Source organism: Serinus canaria, chromosome 4 (genome assembly GCF_022539315.1).
Source record: "Serinus canaria isolate serCan28SL12 chromosome 4, serCan2020, whole genome shotgun sequence".
NCBI classification, from domain to species: Eukaryota; Metazoa; Chordata; class Aves; order Passeriformes; family Fringillidae; genus Serinus; species Serinus canaria.
In genome coordinates, this window is record NC_066317.1 from 11,014,253 (window position 1) to 11,037,382 (window position 23,130).

Sequence of the window (23,130 nt, forward strand, 5' to 3'; positions counted from 1 at the left end):
TGATGGAGACCATCAGATGGGAAACTTGGCCTGGGTGAACATACACACATGGGCTTCAATTTGCTTCAAGTCTATACAATTTAAATTTTTATTAAACATGGTCTTGCCTATCACTTCTAGTCCTTCAGAGCCATTGACTTCCCCGTTCCTTTTGTTCTCCCCATTTTATTTTTAGCTTTGGTTGAGTGTAGGAAATAATAAAATGGATAGTGGAATAAGTGAAAGAAACACAAAGCAGCCCAAGCTGACAGTGCTGCAGCAGCTGAACTGCATTTTGTTGAATTCCTGCTGAATTTCATGCAAGAGATTGCTAGAAACATGTTTCCTTGCCAACGAAGGAATATTTTACATGAACCAGATTCAGTGCTTATTATGCAAAGCAGCCATTGTCACTCTTGGAAGCATCTTGCTTCTAATGCATCTTGAAGGAAAATTGTTTGAGTTTGAGCTATGGAGAACTCTATAAGCAAAGCTTTTATACATGCTTTATCTCAGTTACAGCTTCAGGAATACAGCTAAACATGGAAACATATTTAAAATAAAAAAAATCTGCATCTGTAATGGGATTCTTCAGTGGCTCTGACCATTTGTCTCTGATGAAGCAACATTTGGAAAACATTAAGGAAATGCCTCAGGGAAAAAGCTCCATCTCTGGTAACCTTAATTTTCAAAGGGCAAAAAAGAGACACAGGGATTGCCAGAATTTGTTATCTTCAGTGTCTCTGTTCCTCTTATACATATTAGACTACTGTTGGTTTTTGAAGGTTATCTTAAAATGAAGATTCCTCTTTGGGGGAAAACCTTCCAATACATCAGAGTTTTAAGCAAATACGTGGCAGGGCCTCTCTTGGAGTGGACAGCATTACCTGAAAGTAGAGGTGCTGTTGTAAAGGAGCTTATTAAAACATTTCCATATGCAAGACACTAAACTGAGAACAGCCCAGTTCAGGAAAATTATACAACATTTAGTTCGTTGCCCTTTTTCCCACTGAATAGCAACATAAATGCTTTCCTAATGTATAAGACTTTTAAGATCCATTTTTGAAACCCATTTTTTGCCTGGAATGAGATTAAGAATCATAGGACTCAAAAGCTGTTGTTATGAGTCAATGAATACTACAAGTTGTTTTTCTCTATTGTTTTTTCCTTCAATAGTTTTCCCTTTTAGGGATGACTTCTCACTGAGACATCAGCCCCTACATTATTACCAAACTGTAAAATGGTTGAGGACATAGTAGACCTACTAAGAAAGTGGAAGAGTTCTTTTGCTAAGCAGGAAAAAAATTACAAAAAAGTTTTCTTAGACTATTTCCATGGTCTTTGAGACCTCATTAGTAGTTACTTTATTCATCTTTGAAAAACTTTAAAGTATTGGTACTACACTGTGGTATTTTCCACAAGGGTCACAGGATGAAGGAAGAGACGAGAAAGTTGACTCCATGTTTCAGAAGGCTTGATTTATTATTACATGATAGATAATATATTAAAACTATACTAAAAGAATAGAGGAAAGGATTTCACTAGAAGGCTAAGCTAAGAATAGAATAGCAATGAATAACAAAGTTTTCTCTCAGACCGAGACCGGCTGGACAGGTGAACTGTGATTGGCCCGTAATTGGAAACAACCAGATGAGGCCAATCACAGATTCCCCCTGTCGCATTCCACAGCAGCAGATAAGAATTGTTTACAGTTTGTTCCTGAGGCGTCTCAACTTCTCAGGAGGAGAAAAATCCTAAGGAAAGGATTTTTCATAAAACATGTCAGTGACACTACACTAACATCCTTTGAATGCAGTAAATTTCCTTTAGAAATTAAAATTTTCTCCAAAAATATTATAATTTTTCTTCTCTAGCTTTTTCTTCAGACAGTTAGCAAACAACCTACAATGCAGTAATTGGAAAAGAAGAAATCCACATATTCCATTTTTGCATCCTGAAGAAATGGAAGCCAAAAGAGCATGTTGTCACTTTACTTAATTTCTCACATTTCATCCTGTGGCAGAGTTTGCCAAGAAAATGCAACACAAGATGGTAAACCATAGTTCAGGAAAAATCAGAAAGGTAAGTTCATTTGCTTCAGACTACCAAATAGTTGTTGGGGTAGGATTTTTTTGTTGTTTTTTCTTTTTGTTTGGTTTTGTGTTTGTTTGCATGTTTTGGTTTTTTAAATTTATTTTTTAAGAGCCTGGTAGTAATAGACTCCATGATATATTTGATTTGCAAGAGTAAAATCTCTTTATGCTGTGATAGTAAGTTCCTCATTACTAAAATGAATTTGCCTCAAACTCATTAAAGCAATTAAGAAAGGGTAGGGGTAGCAAGAGGCAGGCATTTGATCAATCAGGCAGAGTGAAGGCATCTAACTATTAACCAGTAGTCAAACCATTTTGCTACTTTTACTAATTTCAGGGGCATATTGTCAAAAATAGTCTCAGCTTTTACCATCTGCAAGGTAGGCTGGACACTTAATCTCCATTCTGGCCTGTACAGAATAAACTAACAGATTACACATCAAATTGCATAAGTATGAGCCAAGAACATTGTGCAAACCTGCTGTAATGTTGGTTTCTCAGAGGAAGTTAGAGAATGGTGTTTGATTTTCCAGATGCATTGGAATCAGCTGGGCTGATAATACCAGCCAAGGCATATGTACATACAGCCAGGCTGTATGAAGAATAGATCTGACTTTGACTTCAGTGGGGGCAGATGACTCCTCATTCATTCTCACAAGGACTAAAGTTTGTATTATAGTTCTAATAATAGAAGTAAGAGGGAAAATATCACCAGTACTCCTGATAATAACTGTTCTGTTCATACACTGGGTCTAGTTAATTTCTGAGATAGTTCTAGCTGAAGCTGTTCAGCCTAAAATAGGAATTAATTTAATACATTAGATTTTTTCATTACCTGCTATCTTGAGACATTCTTATATTTAGACTGACCAGCATGTGGTATAACATACACTGATAGGAAAATAGCTGCTTTCAACAATGACTTCAGTGAAGTAAAACACATGCTAACTGAATTCCAGTGCATACAGGAAAATATGCTGGCAATTGCAACAAATAAAACACACAATAACTGTGCTAGTGGCATTCTGCAATGGCTGGGAATATAAAGAAAAATTATAGATGCCACCCCTGAAGAGGAAATCTACGTAAAAATCCACCCAGCTCCACAATATCATTTTACATCAAAAGCACACAAAAATATCAGGGAAGTAGCACCAGGTACCTCATGTCACCATTTTTTCTCACTGGCATTGAGAAAAACACTCATAAAGCTCAGGTCATCCCTCTGAAGAAAGCTCAGAGAGAGCTCTGCTCTGAAGATGGGTGAGTTTTTGAACAAGTCATGTGTACTATAGAGAAACTATGAGGCAAAGCGATGACCTGGCACTAAATTGTACCTCTGATTGTCATAATCTACCCTAAACTGAAACTTTAATAAACAATTCTTAATGAAATCCAATCTATGCTAGAAAAAGCAGCACATGGTAAAAGAAATTTGCTCATAAATATCTCTCCTAGCCTTTAAAACTCAGAAACTTGGCTCACCTGGTAACCAGGAGGAAATTTGGTTTAGGTTTTTTTTGTTGGTGAGCATGTCAGCCAAGTTTCTGAGCATTATTTATTGATTTCGTTCAGGTCATTTATGTTGAAACTTCCAAATTATTGGTACCAGTTTTTAACATTCTTGACAAGCTTTATAGAAGTAGCTGTAAACTACTGCTTTATTCTCACAAATGCTATCAGAACAGGAACATAAAGAGTAGAAACATAGACTCAGGGCACAGCACTGGAAAAGCAACAAAACCCCCAAAATGTTGGGATACTGGGACACAAGACAGATGATGGACTTTGGACCTGGTTAGCATAAGAGATTTGATAACAGGATGCCTTGGCAAGAGCAAACAGAACTTTGAAGATTAAAAGAAGATTCAGATTAGTTTACCAGAAAAAGAAAATTACATCAGTCTTCTGCAAGGGAGAGATGTTTAAAATGCATAAGTATGTTTATGTGATTATTAACCCAATCACTGTAGTAAAACTTTACTAGCCTCCCTAACATACTATATAAGTGTTTGCATCCCACAATAAAATCGCATTCTGATCACTGAATCAATCTTTCCTATCTCTCTTCATCGCTGACAATCACTGACAACAAAAAACGAAACAAAACAAAAAAAGGTTTTTATTATCTGCTTTGAGAATTTGTAATTTGAGAGTTTTCTCTTATCCTTGGTATCTCAAAATGGAATTACCTTTTCCATTAAAAAATTGAAAACCCCAACATATTATATTTCAGCCTTGTTTTGAAAGCACAGACATTTAGCCTGTGCTGATTTATTCTGCTAAGCCTTCCTTTTGGGCATTTGCTCAGCAGTTGCACTTGACTACAAAAGTGCTTATTATATTCTATCACATTTCTAGTACTTGTATTAAAGTGCTTTTTTTCTCAAAAACAGCAGCATCTATTGTCCTTTTAATCAGAGACATTTGCACAGCATGACCCACTTAAGCCGGAAGATAATACAGTGAAGTATTTTATTTTTTCAGTTCTCCAGGGTAAGCAGTTACAGAAGAGCAGGTCCACCTATACCCCAAAACATTTGCCATTGTAGTATATGGTAGAGATAATTCATGCTATATATGTGTACAAAATATTGTAAAATCCAACTTATGTCTTTGACCACCCTGGCTGGGAGCAGAGTCTTATTTCTATTCAATTAGTTCCAGAAAACGTGAAGATAATATCAAGTCTGTTAACGTATAAATGAAACCTTCCTGGGCCATGATTGCTGACTTCCCTGGAATGTCTAAGCCTAGAGGACCTGCAGGAGGACCTGCACCTGGGAAGATTGCATCTACCAAACTCAAGCACTGGCGCCACTCTGCTACATGTGAATGAAGGCTCTTCTGAAAAGTTCAGACAACCATCCAGACACCTGGACTGACTTTTGTACATTTCTGCATCTGTATGGTCCCAGTTCTGCATGTGAAGGGACACAAAGGAACATTCGGTCATTTCTGCTTCAGGCAGAATAAACTGTATAAGCTAGCAGCATGAAGCAGTCGGGGTGAACCACTGGGGAGACGCTGACACTTTGTCGGTCAGATCTTGGTTCATCCAGCACTGACACCCAGAGTTGATGCTGCCTTGGCTGTGGTGGTTTTTCAAAATTCTATTTTTGTTAACAATCTAATAAATCTTTGTTAAATTTTATTATAAATTTGGCTGCCGATTTGATCATTTATAACACCATGGTACTGCAGAATCACCATCCCTCAAGACACGGGACTGAAGATAGCCATAGTAAACATGCAGCATGAAACTGACTCAAGATTGACTGAAAAGGAGTTAAGAAAACATTTCTATCTGTCTTCTCCTTGACACCTGGATTACTGGTAAAGCTTAGAATTCTGAGACTCAGATTTTGCAATCAGTAGCACTATACAGGCTCCACCGGCTTTGCATTTTAACACATTTTCAATCTTGCCAAGGGAATGCCATTTAGGGCTAAACATCTCCTAGATTTCTTTCAGATATGTATGAACAGTCAGGTAGTGAAAGAGTGAAATAGCTTCCAAAAATGATTCAATTTCATTTGTTGAGACCAACATCAAATAGCCACTGTCACTTTAGTCATTCCAAAGCCTATTCCCAGAAACATTGTCACTTGATTGCAAGGCACTGCTCAGCTTTGTCAAATCTTGGCCACCTTATTGCAAAAATGAAAATCTATCAGCAGGACAAAGTAAATGTAGTATCAATACTATAATGTACCATCAGAGAGCTGCCAGGACATTCACTGCTGTGTTTTCTTAGTTTTGGGTACTTTGGTGACACCAAATCTTCCTGAAAACCTTCCTTTGGCCAATGCAAAGAACCAAGATGATACAATGGACGGCTTCTTGGCGCACAGTGGAAACCTGATGATAAGAGCAGTGTTTCGGTGTTATTTTTAATGCAGTAATTCCTCTGTTCTGGTGTGCTGGTTCTCATTGCTTCTGAGAAAGTAATGGAAGAATTTTGGATCAAGATTCTATTCAAGAAAAGCAGCAAGAGTAGAGTTGCTTCAGCCAAGGTGGCCTAACACTGTCTTACCTTTCTCCTTTTTATTATTTGACTGTTCTCTTCAAGTGCAAAGTTCACTTTTCTCATAAATCACTACCTCTGGCAACCCAGTAGAGCTGTTTGACTCCCAGGACTTGTTCCTGATCTCTGCTAGATTGCATTTTCTGCCTCTGCTTCAGAAGAAAGTGCCTGTGAGCTTGCTCCATCCTTTTACCAGCTGATCTAAGAGGAGATACTGCTCCTCTGTGCAAACCTTCCCTCTATTATTCTGTGATAAGAGTTTCAAACAGGAACTCCTAGGGGAACAGCTAGACAGTTCTACAGTATCCCCAGCAAATTGTTATAGATTGCCTATCTAACATTAATGTTAATATGTGCAAACTTAGAGACTTTCTAAAGAGGTCTTCACTTTGCACCTGTAACTCTATTTTCTTTTTAAGATTAAAAACATGAGAAATCTTTTCAAGTGGCTAAATATTTCCTGTGAAACATCACAAGTTGCAAAAATCTTTCAATTTTCCAAAAGAAGAACTAAGTGGGTCTGTATTCATACTTTTCTGAAAATCCAGTTTTCTGAAAAACCTGTATAACAATTGCTCTGTATAAAGGGGACAGCGTAAGGCAGGCTGGAATTGCATAGAAATCATGAAAGAGAAAAATATTGTTAAGATTTTGGTGAGTATCTGACAGCTACTATTCAAAACCATTAAATGAGCATCCACTTTGAGAAAGCAGGAGGAACATTTCCTACAGGAAGCTTATTCTAAAGCAGCAATATATTTAGTTTGCGTTGTTAAAACCCCATCCAGGGACTCCTAGTTGAAGGTAGCATTGCAAAGGAGTGCTTGAGGAATTCATCTGCAACACTACGAGTATTATACTTTGAAGCAGCGAGAAGTCCCAGGGGAAGGTTCGTACGTTCCTGTCGCCTGGCAAGCCTTCCGCAGTGCTTGCAGCTGAGGGGCACTCTCCTGGGCCTGGTTACCCTGGAGGGTGCCTAGGGAGAACTGCCCCATGTTAGAGTGGGCACAGCTCCCTGTAGTGGACGGGGCTCACTGCAGCAATCCAGCAGAATAAGAGAGGGACTCCAGCTGAGGGTTGCAATACCTTTCCATGCTGAGGAATTCCCAGAGCTGAAGCCAAACACCCCTGGCTTGCACCAGGTTATAAAGGACACTGAGAACAGGGGTGGAGACAACATTAGGACCAATGGGGAGAAAGAGGGGAGCGGTATTCGAGGGAGTGACATTGAGGGAAAACCAATAGGAATACATAAGGGGTGGGGCCCTGGTCCCTGAGCCAATCACTCGACGCTCCAGCTAGAACTTTCTAGAGGGAAGGGAGGGAGCGCCGAGTGACAGGCAGGGCACTAAAGTGGGGAAACAGAACTATCCATATACAAACTGAGGGGGAAACAGAACAACCTAACACAACACAACAATACTTCTTAAAGATGAAAGCACAAAAGTTATTAAGCTGGATATGGGTGACAGGAAGAAAGGAAGTCAAAATTTGTTGAGAAATATGTGCTACCAGTAACCTCTCTCAAACCAGTGGTCTAGCAGCAGATAATGGAATTTTATTGCATAAAAATTCCAGTCATCTGGAAAGACTGGGGGAAAAAATGGGCACTATTTGTTGTAGGTAGAAGATAATAAGAAATTTTCAGTGATGGACAGTTTCTGTGTCAGCATTTAGACAGACGAGTTCTTCCAATTTTACATGTTATCAAAAAGTGCACAAAGATATTGCTACAATCCTAATAAAAGGATTTATGAGCAATTTATCTTAAAAAAAATTCAAACAACCCCACACCTTTTATTGCTGCATTGAGTAAATATTGTGCAAGTTCTGAGCTGCGATTCACAGAGAGACATCAGATCCCTGCCTAGGCAAGCAGGCTGTACTACATGACCTTTAAAGGTCCCTTGCAACACAACTCATTCTCTCATTTTATGATAAGCAACAACTTTTTTTCTTTCTATACTGAGATGTTTCAAAAGCTTTCAAATATACTTCCAGCTTTTTCTTTGTCTTTGCTTTTTCACCATTTCAGGTTTTTTTCTTTCTTTTTCAAGTATGAAGATATATTTCCTAAAATCTTTTGAGCCAGCTGTGTGTACATTGGCCAAAGTTGTCTCCATTTATCTTATCAGTCTAGCTCTGTAGCATATGGCTTTACAACAGTTTCAAAGGTAGCAGAAATAGGTGGTATGAAAAACCTCAGAAAATTAATGGAATAGGAAAGAAAGGTCATTTTAAAAAGTCTCCTTGCACACCAAACAACAACAGCAGTAAATGTAGTGATAAAAGCACTGCAGCCAGTGTTACTAGACAATTTCTCCTGCTAAATCTGAAAAGTATGTTAGTATTTATGCACTGGAAAATCCCAAAATTATTGTATTTGAGCTTCCTTTCCTTTCCTTTCCTTTCCTTTCCTTTCCTTTCCTTTCCTTTCCTTTCCTTTCCTTTCCTTTCCTTTCCTTTCCTTTCCTTTCCTTTCCTTTCCTTTCCTTTCCTTTCCTTTCCTTTCCTTCCCTTCCCTTCCCTTCCCTTCCCTTCCCTTCCCTTCCCTTCCCTTCCCTTCCCTTCCCTTCCCTTCCCTTCCCTTCCCTTCCCTTCCCCTTCCCTTCCCTTCCCTTCCCTTCCCTTCCCTTCCCTTCCCTTCCCTTCCCTTCCCTTCCCTTCCCTTCCCTTCCTTCCCTTCCCTTCCTATCCCTTCCCTTCCCTTCCCTTCCCTTCCCTTCCCTCCCTTCCCTTCCCTTCCCTTCCCTTCCCTTCCCTTCCCTTCCCTTCCCTTCCCTTCCCTTCCCTTCCTTCCCTTCCCTTCCTCCCTTCCCTTCCCTTCCCTTCCCTTCCCTTCCCTTCCTCCCTTCCCTTCCCTTCCCTTCCCTTCCCTTCCCTTCCCTTTTGAAAAGTCTAAACAGGCCACCCTATATTTTAAAAGATCTTACAAATCTTGGCATTTCGTTGTACCCATACTCTTGTCTCTTAAGTTTTTTCCTCTGTGATTTGTCAGCATCTTTCCTTGAGCTTAGTTGTCAGTGCAATAACATCCTAAACAACCCGACTGAATTTTCTCCCTACTGCTCCTGTATTTATGAAGGTGGATTCAAGAAAAGGCCAACATGAACAAGAATGATACAGCAATGTGTTTATGCCCAAAGCTGTAGTTAATACTTCCCTCCCCCTCCTCTTCCCCCTGCAGGCATGCTGCTGCTAACCAGTATGTTAAACACTAAACTTCACACCTCCTTCTTTTCTTGACTAGACTCGACTTTGCATTTCTAGAGGCATCTGCAATTAGATTTTCAGACATACACCAAATTACCATTCCTAATTTACTCTCTGAGTCAGGCCAGATTTCAAAAGCAAGATGGAAAGTCTCCATCCAGTAGGTGTTCTCCCAGACCATTCCTACACCGCAAAACCCAGGCTCTGCAAGAGGCTATGTTAATATAATTCTTTTGAAATTGTACATTTGAGCCTTCCAGCTCTGAGAAGCTCAGGGTTTTTTTTGCTGTGCTTCCCCTGGCCAGTAGCAGACAGGTTATTTAAGCAAACACTCTTTCCTCAGCCTGTGCCAAGAGCTGTAGGCAGCCAGGGCATGGGATCAGAATTCAATCTGCCTGTTGAATTCCAGACAGACTATTTTCGTCCTTCAGGCAAGAGCCACAAACAATGTTTACCCATTGAAATATTCCAGTAGGGCTATTTTGCCAATTTCTGATTTTACATACTGCCTTCTAGGAAGGATACAATCAAGTGGCAACAGTCTTACAAGGAAAAGGGTCACCTTGATCCCAAAGTAGATCAAAGCCCTAGCATTAGGCACAGTAACTCAGAGGCCCAGGAATTCATCTGAGGGCTTGTACTGTACTCTGCATCTGGAACTACAGTATTAACAGGAATGACTTTTAATAGCAAGGTGCTTTTTATTGGACACTGTGATTTTATTGAAAAGAAGGTTATAATTAAACTTTGGAGGGTTCTAGGCTGTGGATTTGAACAAAGACAGATGCTGAGAAGGACAGAATCTTAAAATTCCTGGTTAGTACCTTATATATTTATGCCCAAGAAACCAAAACAGGAAAAAAACATAGATACCAAAAAATCCTCTGATTTTCAGAGTTTCTACAAAGATGGACAGCCTTTTTTATACTTAGTGAATCAAAGAGAAGTTACTAGCTGAAATTGAATAAGACTGGAGATCTGCCCAGAAATTAGGTACACTTGTTACTATCAAACAGCATCAGATCTTTGAGGACACCCTTGCTCTGTGCTCCCAAAATAGGCAAAGTTTGGAAGAAATGATGCCTCAGTCACAGGGTAACCAAATGCTTTCACACAATATCTTTGAACCACTTAGCTGCAAGTTAGAAAGGTCTTGTAACATCTAGTAAAATTCCTGTTAAAAAGGTTTTGAGAGGAATGTTTCTGATCCTTTATTCTGCTATTTCTATTTGAAGTCAAAAAGAAGCAGAAAAAACTTCTCCTCTAGATTATGTTAAAAGAGCTGCTTTTGTAGTAGTGGCAGTGAATTTTTTACAGAAAACATGTTCATGGTTAATGGCATTTTTCCATGACAACATTCATCCAGAAGAGTGAACAGGTAAGGCCACACACAAGCTGTGCATACAGAAAGGGTTGAGGTAGACCTGTCATATGTTCATTTATAAATGAACATTTAAGCCGTTTAAGCCATTTCCATGTCCTCAGTATTTCTCTTTGTATTCAAGGAGGTTCCCCATGAGAGACAGAGATGCTAAGAATTCTGCTTTTAGTTTCCTAGTTTGTTATAATGTCTGTTCAGGTGCACTGCATTATTATGCTGCATTGCATGGTCCTCACTGTTCTTGGCTGTCACATCATTAATTGGAATTAAGGGTACTTAATACAGTGAAATACCTGTTTTTTATAGTGTCAGTTCTCTTACTGAGTCTTTCTGAAAGACTACACACAGTCTGTGTCACCTCAGAAATACACCCTAAAAACCTCAGCTAAATGTTCTATTAAATAATGCTGCATCTGTGCACATTCCACATTAAGAAACAGAAAGAGAAGGGACACTGCAATAAATTTCACAAAGACATACTTCAGGGAGGACTTCCCACATGAAACATTTACTGTGCAGTTCTCTGTCCACTTCCATCCCCTGGCTGCAGCTGTTTTACACTCCAGTGTTCTGTGGACTGAACTCTAACTAGATAATGTTCAGCTTTTTGCTGCCAACTGTGGCAAGTCCTTTGACTCTGTCCTTTAACTGTCAAGCTATGCTTCATGGACCTTCTCATTTCTTTTTAGAAATAGAAGAAAAAAAATTCTATCTGAAAAATTATTCTGAAATCTGGGCAAGAAATGCCAGAAGTTTCCTGGGGTGGACAAAAAAAATCTTACAATATACACAAGACAGAGTTTGTGGTCCATCTTCACACTTTGATTTTGAAGTTTTAGGCAATAAAACTTATTTATAAAACTAGTATGGTTCAAACTATTCTATTACTCACTATTGAGTTCAGGCAAACTTAACTGATAGGTATATATCAAACTGACATCATATTGTAGGATTTTCTTCCCTGCCTGTTTTTTTCAATCCCCAATTCACCTTTATTCCTTCCTCTCATTTGTAATCCTGAAATGTCCTTTTCATTTGCTTCTGAGTTGCACTGAGAATTATTTAAACCTCATCTTAGTTTCTATCTGCCTTTAACTTTCACAGCTAATTTTCACTTCATTGTGCCTAAAAGCAGTCTTCTCTCCTGATCCCAGGAAAGGCTTCTGCAATCCCATCAGCCACTGGAGGCACTCAGCTGTGCAAGATACCAACAGCACCTACAAGTACACTGAGAAATGGCTGCATTCACAAAGTTGCTCGTCATGAGCCTTTGCTAGGCAAAATTTCCCTAAATTTGCTCCCTTTGGCAATTAGTGATCCTAAAGGTCTTTTCCAAGCTAAATTTTGCTATGACTACTCAGTGTCTACTGGAGAAACACATTTTCCTAATTACTGTAAGTTAAGAAAAAACACTCAGTGTTGCAACATGAAAGATCTACTGGGAAAAGCCTCTGTAGTTAGATAAATTTTTCTGTGAAGAAAACATAGAATTACAATTAATATTTTAAATAAATACTGAATGAAAAACTAGTGACCCAAGAGTCTGTGAAGAAAAATGTATTGAAATGGAAATTGCTACAGAACTAAGAGAAAACAGAATAAGCAGGAGCTAAGCCTGTTTAAGGACAGGGCTGGAAGTGTAGGAGAGTAATGTGTCTGGCTTTTAATGCTTTAGACCTGCTGCAGCTGCACAGGCAAGCACAGAAGGGATATTCACATTGTCAGTCCTGGACAGCTGGCTTAGGGTTAGCTTTGACTCATAATTTTAACCCTGTCAGATTCCTTCATAGTGCAGGGATACCACTGCATAGGGATAAGGACACAGATGAATGCTCATCTTGGGTTTTAATAGACAGAATTTATGAGGACACATCCCTGTGGAAAAGACTATGGAGCAACGATACTTCAGCCTGCCTTCAGAAGTTAACAGGAGTGATGCAGCTGTGCCAGCTTCCCAGACAGATAAAGTGAGCCCCAGGAGAGCTACAGAATAATTGTGTCTGGTGTGTGAGTCAGCCCATTTAGCGCAGGAGCTGCGCTGGTGCCACACAGCCACACCCCCGAGCCTTTCCTGCCTGGCTGTCAAAGGTAACAGGCATCCTCTTTGCACAGCAGCCAGAACACTACTGCCCAGGACACCCCTCCTCCTTCAGCCCTTTTCAGCCTATTTTCAGGCAGATAAAAAGGAGGCCATAACAGTTTCATACTAGGACTAAAGGTATCAAACTTACGAGATTATTATTATGATGACATTCTCATTATCTACCCATTCCATTTTACTTTCAGATATCAACATTTCAAATTATTCCTGTTAACTCAATAGTCAAAAATAGTTTCTTCTGGTGGTCATCCAAATTATCATGGTTGTTATATGTAATCCATAAAATGGAAAGATATAAGTCCTACTTTAAAAATTATATGGGATTGTTATCTATCAGCATTAGATGAACTTCTGGTGACAACACACATGGAAGAGTGTGCACTGAGATATCCTCTGAAACTACTGGTAGAGCACACAGAGTGGAGTCTTTTCATGTCTTTTCACTCCTGTGTAGCCTGGTACTGTCCTGCATCCTCCCCCTTCTTCATCTGAGGCTGTAACCTGACCCAGAAAAGACCATGGCCCTGCCAAGGTTCTGCTACTTCAGGGTAAGGAAGCCTCTCCTAAGATTTCCTGCATACAGCTAGCCCTGCACAGTCCAAAAGTCTATAATGTGCACAGGCATGTTACTCCTGTAACTTCAATTTTATACACAAACAAAAGCAGTAGCCTATTTTCCTGTGATTTTAAGGAAGTTACTGAGGAAAAACCAAAGGGGAGAAATATCAGATAAAGAGAAAGGATACATCCCATTCAGGCCTGCATGATGAAAACTTCGTGTTATCCCCACTCAGTTGGTGGAAAGGCTCCATGTTCTTGAAGAAAATCATACCTTAATTGAAACCAGAGTAGCACAAAGGACACTTTCCTGTTCTGCGAGTGTGACTTTCCATAACAGAAAAAGATTCAAGCTTAGCCCGTCACAGCTGATATACACAAGCTACAAACACAGGGCTAAGCTCATAGTTCTCAGCCAAAAAGGAAATTAATTAATTGTGTGAAGCTGAGAAGCCACTAGACACATGGCTTGTAAGACAGAGGAGTTTTGGCATCTTATATTACAAAAGCAAGAATTGTTGTTGGTTATATTTAGAGAAACAGAACTTTTTTTCAAAGAAGTGTCTGAAGCACAAGTCTGATGTGGAGCATCTGAGCGAGGTGGGCTTGTTAAGTCTGGAGAAAAGGAGGCTGAGGGGAGATCTTATCACTCTCTACAACTCCTTGAAAGGAGGTTATAACTTGGTCTCTTCTCCCAGCTAATAAGCAAAAGAAGTGGAAACAGCTTCAAGTTGCACCAGGGAAGATTTAGACTGTATGTTAAGAATTTTTTTTCACTTAAAAGGTGGTCAAGCATTGCAAGGAAGGAACAGGCTGCCCAGGGAAGTGGTTAAATCACTATCCCTGTAGGTGTTTAAGAGATGTGTAGATGTGGCACTTGGGGACCTGGTTTAATGATGGATTTGGCAGTGTTGGATTAATGGTTGACCTCGATGCTTTAAAGATCTTTTCCAACCTAAATGATTCCATAATTCTGTAAAATTCTTGTCCCAATCAAATGGTGGCTTATGATCCTAAGAGCAAGATTTAGAGGAGTGATTAAGCTGAGCAGAAGCTGCCTGTTACACCTTTGTGGTCTGTCATAAACACACAAATTCTTATCACAACAGAACTGTAAGGTCCAGCAAACTTTTATCCAAGAATGGTATTGGTTTAGGCAGACTGCTTGAGGAGGAGGATGGACTAGGTGACCTCTAGCATCTCTTTCAATCTACTTTTCTATGATTTTCTGTAATCCCCAGGAAAGATTCTCTGAAGGGCTTTAAGTTTGCATAGGCTAAAAAGATAATTATTTTTAATGAGAACCATGATTTTAGTCTCACGGTGCAACTTCAAGGGTGCTGCATAATGCTAAGCATAATATTCAGGCCCTGTGGAGCTTTCCCAAGATAAAAAATGCTGCATTCCTTACCTAAAGTTCGATCTGAATGGCAATACTGAGTCACTAATAACACTGACAGCTTTTTCACCCTTTTCTCATCTATTAAAACAAACAAAAATTTATGGCTTCCTTCTTTATATTAGTGCTTTGGTGTTTCTTGATATTGTTGATTTTTTAATGTATCTTCATTCTATCTAGAAAACCCCCTAATATTTCTACATATTTGCACAGGTAGGGAGTTTGACCTTTCATAGGGATTTTGCCTTAATTAAAATCTTCTGAAAAGTGAAGTTTGCTTCTTTTAAAAGTAATTGGATTAATGCAAACTTTTTCAGTGCCTACTTCAAACTAGTATAAATGGTCTGACATTAAATGAGGTTAAAAAGTCCCCAATAAACTACCACTACTGTTATTAAATTTAATTAAGATAGAACAGCAGGCAGTTTAAATGGAAAGTGTTGCACAAAAATGGCAGCACAGAAAAACTATTCTGATGTTGCCATTAAAGCTAATTGGAAGCAAGGGTTTCTAAATGACAGTATAATTAACAGGCTAATGAATACCAGATTAAGATTGTTATTAACAATGAAATTTGCAAACATACATGGAAAACTAGTTAGGAATATCACACCAATAGAGATATTACAAGGTAAAACTCTGCAAATTATACAGCACTTCATCAGATGATGGTACAGAGCTCCAGTCATGTAGCAGCAATTAAACCTTTTGCCCTCTCACCCTCCTCTTCTCCAAATTAAGTTATAATTATCACAGATTAGCTATAAAATGTGTGTTTTGAGAAATTATGCCATGCTAAAACTGTGCATAGAGCTCATGGAAGTGGCATTGTTTGATAAGGCAGTGATCAAAGTCGGGAGAAGGCCAATGGTTACATTCAGCCTATTGCCCGAGGCTAAAAACAAGCCACTGCTGGGATTCACTGCTGAACAAATACACATTTCCCACACACTGAGGAACAAGAGTTCTCCTAAATAAGGCTAATGTGATTTTGTGCATAAATGAAATTATTTTCACTTTTAATAGGAGCATTTGGACCAGCTCCTTTTCCATGAACCGCTGCTGGACAGCAGATGGAGCAGTGTTGGCTCAGATCTAGGAGACTGGACTTCGTGTTTGTCACCGTTTCAGTGCTTGTAGTGAAACCTCAAGGACAGACCAGGAATGATGAGGGCTCTTGGTGAGGAAAGCACTATAATAAACAACATAAAAGGTGACCAAGTGAACAAGTTACAGAAGAGCCTGATGATGGTTTGAGATTTCTTGTCCAAAGATCTTGGCTGTGTTCGCAGTGCTATAAGGATCTTGGTATTCTTGCTGGCCTGAGATACTATCACAAGAAGATATTATAGTTGAAGAAGTATTAGATATAGCAAGCTCTTCTCACAGGAAATGGTTTAGGTTTCATTCTGTTGCCGAAGAATGTGTCACAATTTCTTTGCCCATTAAAACCACATTTGCGAGTTTGAGCTTAGGCATAAACTTGCTTGTCCTGAGTCTAATTCTTAACAACTGCTATTATTACTTTTAGTCAGGAGATCAGGCTCTAGAAGGCAGTGTTTTGATTTTACAGGCTTTTCAATAATGCAAAGAGCACTAGTGAGTAAGAGAGTAATTAAGCAGACTTGTGACAGATCTTTGCCTCTGGTTAGTATCTGCAACATTGTTATTCATATATGCATTTTACAAGACGTTCATAGCAAGATGGGTTTGTCTTCTGTGAAATTTGTTAATATGAAGGACAGAGCAAAAAGAGCTATCTGACAGACAAATATAACCTTAAATGGCCTAGCATGTTCAAATAAGTGAATGTTATTTTCCCAGAGGCTGCAAAAGGCAAACATAAGGGCCTGAAAAGAATAAAAGAGTAAGCCACAGAACAACCAGAATTCCTGAATTTGGGTTATAGTGGCCCACATGCCAAAATTGCAGGAGTTCTTGAGAAATCTGAGAGGGAAAAAGTGAAGGGATGAATAAAAAGTTAAAAGCAGAATTTTAAAGATAAAATTTACTTAACTAGCAACTACTAGATGAGAAAATATTCTACAAGAGAAAACGTAAGAGCAAAAAAAAAGGAAGGGAGAAAGTGATGAGAAGCACGTTACTGCAATTAAACCAGGTTGACTTTCTTAGAAGACTTTGCAAACTTCTGTTCATAAGTATTTTTACAGGTCAGGAAGGTTCAAATTTTGTCATGAAATAGAATTTTAAGCACTCTAATCTGAAGATTCAGGCTCCTAAACTAGAATATAAAACAGTATCATAAACAAGAAACTATTGAATACAAACATGAAATGTTACACAATTTCCTTTGCCTCTACATAAGAATATCTTGATAAAGACATATTTCATCCTTAATTGGGGCATGCAAACAAAATGAAGTGCATCGAACAAATCCCAGAACTATTTTGTGGATAACTAAAAACATCTGGAGGAGACAACATAAGAACAAGCACAATGATATTTTGTAGGAAGAGATGGTCTAAATATACTGAAGATTGATCTTGTATCCCTTGACTCAAAAATTAAAATTCCTTAGAAGCCAAGATTCTTTTCTTCACAGTAACCACTGGGAACTAAATAAAATTTTTCCTCAACTACTCTTTTGCCAAGATTGAAATAATTAACATAATTTAAATACAACTCTTTATGTAATCCTTGCTTCACAGTAGTTGACAGAGCCAGTAAGCTCCAAGCCATACTCAGTTATGTGGACAGAATGAAACTCTTAAAACATCAGTAAAATGGATCATATTGAACCATTGCAAGATAATAGGTGGATTATTTCAGCAGTTACCAAAATAACATAGTATCAAAAGATGAAAATCTTTGGCTGGCATAAACATTTTTTACCTGTAATCCTTTGGAAGAGAAAGGTACACCTTTACTTTTAGGTTGGTGTTGAAATGTCATCAGCTAAAGTTGCTTTATTCCCAAATGAAGGCAACACAATGCAAATGTTAAAACTGTTCCTTTATACTTATTCCTGTATACTATACTGTTCCTATATCACTCTCTTTGCTCTGCCCAAGTTCTTCTAAATTGTTCTGTGAGGAGAAACTCTTACATGGGTTAACGCAAAAGTTGTTATGACATGTTCACACTTACATAACATACTTTTTGGTTGTTGATGGAAATATTATAAAAAACCACATTCATGCTAGTGTGAAATATGGCCTTAGAGAATCTTCATGAAACTGGCAGCAAAAGCAGAGCTCCTAACTGAAAGGGCTATGTTTTGAGTCTTGAGGCTCCTCAAAACCAGCAGGGAAAATACACTACTTGTTTCATCAGACTATAAAAAAATACTTCCTATCTTAACCCCTGAGTAAAGCAACAGCATAATCATGCCATTGATAGAAACAAGATACGGTTTTATTTGAAGTAATCAATCCTGTTTCTGTTAAGCTGCTGATTGTTTTCATTGTCTGTGAGAGGGTGCCTTCTGTATAGCCCAGAAAATACATTCACACACTGCTTTTAGCTGAAGCAGTTGCTGAAGTCCAGCTGGCTTTCTGGCAGGCAAAGCAAATTTCTGGCTGAATGGGGTTATAAGCATATTATCACACATCCACAGGCACAGAGTGATGCTGGTTTTCAAATCACAGTGATGGCAGTGTTTGTCTTGGGAATGATGGCAGTGTTTATCTTGGGAATGAACACAGCATTATGTCAAGAGATTGAGCTCTTCCAAAGGGTCACTGGGTGGGAATTGCCCCGCGCAACTTCTGCTTCCACACCTCTTGACTGTGAAAAGCGCCTGGCTTTTAAGCATGGTGGGAAGGGTCAAGGGGAGATGGAGAACAGACTATGTCAGTGCTCCGCAGCCAGAAACTTTTCCCCGGTATGAGTCAGACAGACAGTAGTGAGTTCTGGTTGCTGGGCTCACCAGTACAACAGTGAATGTTTATACTTGCTTCGCACTGTTGACCAGCTTGAAAAATCAGTAATAAAAAAGCAGAGTTCACAATTCTTATCTTTATTGTTCAAACCACTTTAGCTGCTGAACTGTTGTGGATGGCCATTAGGCGGTCTGATGGCTGGACCTGGATGCCCAACCTTCCCAGAGAGAGGTCCTGCAAGAGACAACTTTCTCGGGGTCTCAGGCAGTCCTTCTGCTGCTGGGTAACCTCAGCAACGGGCAGGCAGCTCAGCTCTTAGCAGTGATTTCAGCTCTGCCTTGCGAGGCGTGCCGGGACCAACACAGGTACAAAGAGGCAGGAGTGCCGTACAGCAGTTCCACTTTATTCCAGCATCCTGAAAAGGAAGCCAGGACAACAGCACCCTACTGAACAGGGCAGAAACTGGGGGTTTTATGGGGAAAAGCAGGGGTGGTACAAAGGAGGGAAAAAAACAATCAGTTTCAGGGAATCTACATGGGACCCCAGAGCATGCTGGGAACTCACCATGACCAGGAGGGTTTCTCAGTTCAGGAGGTTTGGGAAGATCTGATGATACCCAGTGAAAGGATACCTCTCCAAGCCAGCAGCCTGACATGCCTAGCTGTCTCCACATTGAACAATATCCTGTAAGTTACATAATGAAGAGTTCTCCACACAAACCTTTGGGCTTAAAAGGATGGGGGAAAAAAATCCCTAAATTCTCTACAATAAATCTCCTTTTACCACAGGAAAAAAAATCCTCAGTGTATGGATGTAAGTGAACAAGCAGTGAATTCTTCAACTATGTACTTTTTTGGTTTAGTATTCCCCATCTGAGAGTGGTTTCATTTACAGGTGTACAAGGGAAAACTGAATTTTAAGATTTATTTAGTCGAGAAGGGGAAGCTTAAAAAGGTCAGCTTTTGTAAAGAGGAGACATTACTGCATTATTTCACATACTGCTTACTAGGAATATCATTCAGTAAATAAATAGTAATTCCAAGCTTTTATATAGTAATTTTCACTTACATGTAAAACACAGCTAACACCTGAATTTGCAGTGCTAACTTCAAGTGCATAAAAGAAAGTACTCTTGACAAAGCCAAGATTTGCTCACAAACCACAGAATAATTGATTTATGATGGAGATTTTCCATGGCCATTACAAACTAATTTTTCATTCAAAAGTTTAAGAAACAAGTTGCTCCATCTACTTATCTTCTAAGGTGGTGGGAGAAAACATAAAATGATGAGAAAAATAAACAGCTATCTAATAGCTAAAAATCCTAACCAGCATCCTATCTAAAAATCTATTTTATGTCTTCACTGGCCTAAGAATAGTTAAGATACTTTTACTGAACTGGAACTTGTCTAAAAACTTACAAAATTAAGTGAATTATCCTGAAACATCAAATCACCAAGCTGCTCTCAACATTTACCCTTTTTTCAACTTGGAAATGTTATTTTCCTACTTCCTTTCAACATGTCCTTTTGATCTCTCTTCCTTTTTGCAATAATGCTCCTATATTTTACTAGAATGTTCTATTATTTCATACTTCTTATTTCCCACAGAACAGAATCAAAGGCTCTATAAAACCAGTTCAGACAGTTGGCCCTCCTGGACACAAATGTTTTCAAAGCTTTAAGATATCGTGTGCATATCTGCTAACTCCCCTTGTTAATCTACCTTATAGAATTGTCTGTTCTTTTAAAGGCAGCACTTTCTCCTGTCCTTGTGATTCCTAGATGTGAAGATCTTCCATAAATCCTCCTCAAGAAGCCTGTGTTAATATTTTCACCCACTGAATTATGATCTTTAATCTTGACATTCACACTTTAAAAGTACCTTCATCTTTCTACATGACAGCAATAAAGAAGCAAACTTTCTCCAAATGAAAAATTACCTTAGAAAACTTTACCCTTCCCTATAAACATCTAATCCATGCCTGCTTACAAGAATCCTTTTGTTTATTTGTTGTGACAATATGAGCCATTATAAAAACAGAGAAATAAGTAATATAATATTTGTTTCAGGTAGAAAAGTAGTTTTCCTAAAAATGAAAATTTCTAAATTCTCCCTAATGGTAAGTACTTATCATGGAGCAGCAAATAACAGGCTACACCAATTTATACCACCTGATTTGTCCTTACTTGACATGTGGTTCAAATCTGCCTTTATCCCTAAAGATCAGCAATTTTCTGGGAAACACGGTAATAGTGAAACGTTGCAGCAAAGTAAAATGATTTTTTTCACCTCTTCTCAAATGTTTTGTGAGATACTTTCCACTGTAAACACCCAGGTCACAGTTTGAAAAGCACATTAAGAGATAATTATAAAGATCTAACTCACATAAAAGAGATCAGATGCTACAAGAAAAAACCTATGGAATTTTTTAAAGCCTAATTAAAAAATAATCTACTGAAGCTGCAGTAGTTATAACTTAATAATGCAAGAGAAGTAAATAAAACACTAAGATTAGCCTGGGGTCAGCCCACCAGTGTTTGAGAGACAATGTGCTAGTGAGGTCCTTCAGTCTGCTGTCTCAGCAGGGGCAGAGGATGAAGATCCATATGGCAGCAAAGCCACGGGGATTACTGATGAAGTAGAAACCATGGAAATGCCTGAGGATAGGAATTAGGGCTTCTCTCTGCAAAAGGTTGTTGGGATTTGGTTGTCTAGAGTTGAATGTTGGCGACGCTGGTGTTGAGTGTTTAGGGGTAAGGATCAGGAGAAAGGCCAGAAAGACAGATGTCATAGTGGGAGTCTCTTATACACCATTTGGCCAGGGTGAGGAGGCACACAGAATATCCTACCAGCAGCTGGGAAGAGTCGCAATCAGAGGGGAATTCAGCATGCCAGGTATCTCCTAGAAATATAATTCAGCAGAGAGAAAAATATTTAGAGTGATCCCTGGGGTGCGTGGAAGAGAACTTCCTGATGCAGCTGGTGAACTAACCAGTGAAATTGCTCCACTGGACCTGCTGTCCTACTGTTTTTTCAAATCCTCTCTTTGGGGCATACTTATAAGTGAAATATACATTTCAGTGTCAGACAACAGTTGTTAATTTGCCCCTGTTTAAAATATTTCTAGATGTATAATCTACAGACTAGTCACAATAGACCATAGGAACAAGAGATTGAAGACAGGAGGATAAATGAAATGTAGGCTCTCATTCGTAGTGGTTTCTAGGATTAGATTAGGCAGTCTGTTACGCAATGTCCTACACTGTGTTCAAATTTCAATGCCTGAAATGTCCAAATATTTACATAGAAAGGTTCAATTGGTTCTGAAAATGCAGCACAGATACACCTACAGTAGAAATCATGAGCCACCTGTGCACTCAGTTAGGGCCAAAATTTATATGATGAAAGAGCTGTACTTTCCATACCTCTGGAAGTATTGTACAAGGGACATACTGCATTTACCATGAGATGCAAAAAGAGGCATTAACCAAATTCTAGATTCATGACTTTTTTAAAAACAATATAAATCTCAGTTATCAAGACAGCTGAAGATCACTTGGATCTTCAGTGATACAATTAAAATGTTTAACTTTATTTATGACAGGGAACAGATCATGTCACCAAAAATGAGAAGTAAATTCTCTTTAGCAGGAGAAGCATAGAAGACAAATAGTGAGCAAATAGCATTGTGAACAAAGGGGGACTCCTGTTTAAAATCTGATGTGAGTGACTATGACAGCTTGCATAGCTTTTTGCTGCCTGAGAGAGACAAGCTGTCTGAGGCACCTCTGGAAGACACAAGGGGATCACTGGGGAAGGGTCCCTGTGCCCTGGCTTTGCTCTCACACTCCTCACTTGTTTCTGGCGAATGGATGGCAGGCAAGCTGCATCCTGGGAAATCAGGCCTTTGGTTTGACTCAGTGGGGGCTTCCTATTGCCTTCCCTTCCTGAAGATCTGACTGATGTGTTGGGGTCCAAGCTGATAAAAAACCGGCTCAGAATGACTGCCCTCGAGATACGGGGGCAGAAAGAGTGAGTGCATCAGTCTAGACAGGAAATCTCCCATGCCTGAAAACCTTCTAGGAGAAGCACTTGGACAAAATCAAAATTGGAGGAGGAATAAGCCCACACATTTCATTATAGACAAATTCTCACAAATTATTCCTTTTGTGATAAGATAAAAAGTCTAAATTATACAGGAGAAGCAGTAGCTGTCACATCATCCTGACTTCAGTACGATTTCTGACATCCTGTCCTGTAAAATTAATGTAAGCAAGCAAGAAGTCAGTCAGCATGAGGGGGCACAATCTGTGCACCTGTGAGGTGGACCCAGGAGTCGTGTGCAGAGAGGAACTTGTGTAATTGAAAGAAAGGAAAATGGGTAGGTCACTCAGGATTGTTCAAGGAGTTTCACTTTTGATGTAGCTATCAAATGAAACCTCTGCTCACAAAACCTCAGGCAGTATTAAACTGAAGGAATAAAATGTACTGGAAGGGAAAAGCAGACCACAAAACAATATCAAAAAACTTTTTC